Here is a 3061-nt window from a genome sequence, read left to right as displayed (position 1 = left end):
TCCTCCGGCACTGTGAGCTACTGATCGCCTCCCCCAGCCAGGCGGACGAGCCACCGGAGCAGCGGAGCGACTGGGTCACCCACATTTGTGCAGGAGGCGACTGGGATTGACCCTGCAGAGACTATGGGCTCCCTACCCTCAGCGGCTGAAACCAGAGGTGGCCACCATCTTGTCTGTGGCGGTCTTGGGTCACCCAGTGCTGTGGGTGGCTGCTTTCACCTGCGGATCGCGTGCCCTGAGGGATGTTGGGGGCCCTATGGGGGGCTTCCTGCGCTAACACCACAGCTGAATTGCAGGGCATCAAGATGTGCCGGGCTGCTGTGACTGTCCTCCTGGGCCTCTCCCTTTCCCCTGGAACTGGTGTGAGGCGGGTAGCGGTGGACACAAGCCCCTGAGGCGATGGCCCCATCCCACATTGGTTGGCAGGGCAGCAAGACGAAGCTGGGGTACATCTAGTGAACACGGACGCTTGGAGGACTTAGCGGCGCTCCTTCGGCGATTTGGCCTGGAAGTGGCGACATCCCAGTCTGGAGGGCCTAAGGACCGATGCGGGCCTCTATCCCTCCTCGCCCAGCCCACGCTGCTCTCATATTGGACCCCAACAGCACTGAAGCACAGTGCAGGTGAAGTGTAAGGGGTGGGTGCACTCTTTGCTGAATCGCCTTCCCACATCTCCGCACTTCGCCCCTGCACCTCGCTGACCCCAAGCAGCCCCACTGCATTGCACCTGTTTGAGGCCTACCTCAGCGGACTGCCCTCTAGGCAACTGGGAGCTAGATCAGCCCAAATGACGGGGGCCCTAGTAACTGGCCTCCCTACCACTGGTGGATCCTCACTGCATGCTGCGGGCCCTAGTAGCGAGGTTGGCCCCCACAGCCCCACCCGGGATGCCTGCAGGGTCCATGGCCTCTGTCCTTTTTCTTGCTGAGCCTCGAGGACAAGTACATCTAGGACAGTAAACCCTACGCTCAACGCCATCTTCCAGACGCAGGTGTGAGGCCCGCGAACATAGGTGCTCCATCCGGCCTAACCCACGCTGGCTGACTCCCCTTTGGTATTACTTTGTTCACATTAAGATGGCAGGGTATGCCCCGACGTGGGTCCCTTGCGCACTTTGCCACTGGATTCAAGCTAGCCTGGATGATGACGGCTGATTAGCCAGAAACTGATCCCAGGATGCTTGATTCCGATCGAGGGAAGACATGGCTTGGCAGTTCGGGCTGGACTGTTCCCAAGAGGCAGAGGGTCAGACTGATTTGCTTGTGGCCATGTCTGAACTGGGATGATGGAGCGAGCTAAAGAATGATGATGGATTAAACCAAATCAGTTGTCTGGGGGTGAGTGTTTGATTTGCTCCAACGCTCCGTCCATCATCGCCTTTGATATGACTTCCCTGCTTGGGCACTAAGAATCCCACGCAGCCTGCCCTGTCAGCATATTGATGACACGTCATACACCCACTGGTGACTGCTGGTAACAGTCGGCCTTTGGTGGGGCTGACTCTGCCCATGTGGAACCCGACTCCTGGGCGCAGTCTCTCGGCCTAACGGGCTTGTGGCTGGGCACGAACTTGCACCTCTCCCTGCCCCGCGCATACCGCTCCCTGCTGGACTCCTGGAAAGAACACCTTCTGAGCAGGTGAGGAGCGAGAGCGGGAGTCTCCCTGTGTACTGAAAAAAGAGCCTATACTTAAGGCATCACCCTAGCCTTAAGGTCTCGGCTGACACACGACTGGAACAGGACATTGTGGCCCGGTTGGCCAATGTTGGTTACATAATCTTTGATTGTACATATCTGTTCTCTTTTTGCCCTTTCTTCCTACTTTTTCTATACCCTTCACTATGGCAGGTGGGGAATCCCCTCCAGATGGTGCCCTCCCTTTGACAAGAGTGACAAGCCCCTGCATCTCCCCCCCCACTACCCCACCTTGCTCTCTTCAGGGGCATGATGGACTACCCCAGGTTTTGACACAACCATGGCTGCTGCCTGCCCCCTGAAGATCTTATCCCTTAATGTTAAGGCACTTAACTCTCCCAACAAATGACATCAAATATGGTGCTACCTTTTACAACATAACCCAGACATCATCCTCCTTCAGGAGACTCACCTTCTAAAAGATGATATCCCTCACATGGCCCATCCTAGATGCCCTCTTCAATTCCTGGCTACGGCGCCCCCTAAAACGGCTAGGGTGGCAATCCATTGCAGATCTGGCATAAGCTGAAGGGAATCTAGGGTCTTCCGTAGTCTGGATGGCCACTTTATCAGGGCTGGGGTCCGGATCGGACAACGCCTCTTTACACTGTAAAATGTGTATGTGCCCAACCAGGAGCAAGACTCCTATTCCTGGACAATCTTGAAGGAGCACGTTCCACAGGACGACCCCTCTCTAATCATAGGGGGAGAGTTCAACATGGCGAGGGACCCTAACATGGATCGCTGAGATTCCTCCTCACATGGGACGGGGCTACTTCCTCGGCCCTCTGGAGGAAAATAACGGACCTTGGTTTACTGGACTCGTGGCGCTATCACTCCACTGAGCCACGTGACTATTCATATTACTCACACATACATCGCTCGTAGTTGCGCATAGACTATATCTTTATCTCTCAAACCTTGGTCAGCGAAACACTCTCGGCATCCATGTCTGCCATCTCGATCTCCGATCACGCCCACCTCGAACTCAACCCTCACTTGTCCCTCCCGTACCCCACGATGGTGTCTACCTCCGCATATTCTGCGGGACCCAGTGGATGTGGTGAGCATACGGACAGCTATCGACTCCTACTTTGCGATCAATGACATTCCCGAAACTCCCGTACCTGTAGTATGGGATGCATTCAAGGCCACGATCCACAGCCATATCACATCTCTTGCAATTGCAAGGGTGCGTGAGGCCTGCCTCCTGGAAGATAACCTTTCCAAAGACAATAAGGATTTGGAGAGACAGGACCAGGAGCACCCCTCACTCGCAAGCAAACGCCACCTCGCTAATCTTCGGGGGCAACTCCATTCTCTCCGAATCAACAAGGCTGAGAGAGCCCTCTTAAAGTTGAAACAG

This window comes from Lissotriton vulgaris, chromosome 3_2 (assembly GCF_964263255.1).
Source record: "Lissotriton vulgaris chromosome 3_2, aLisVul1.2, whole genome shotgun sequence".
Classification (NCBI taxonomy): domain Eukaryota; kingdom Metazoa; phylum Chordata; class Amphibia; order Caudata; family Salamandridae; genus Lissotriton; species Lissotriton vulgaris.
This window is presented reverse-complemented; position numbering follows the sequence as displayed.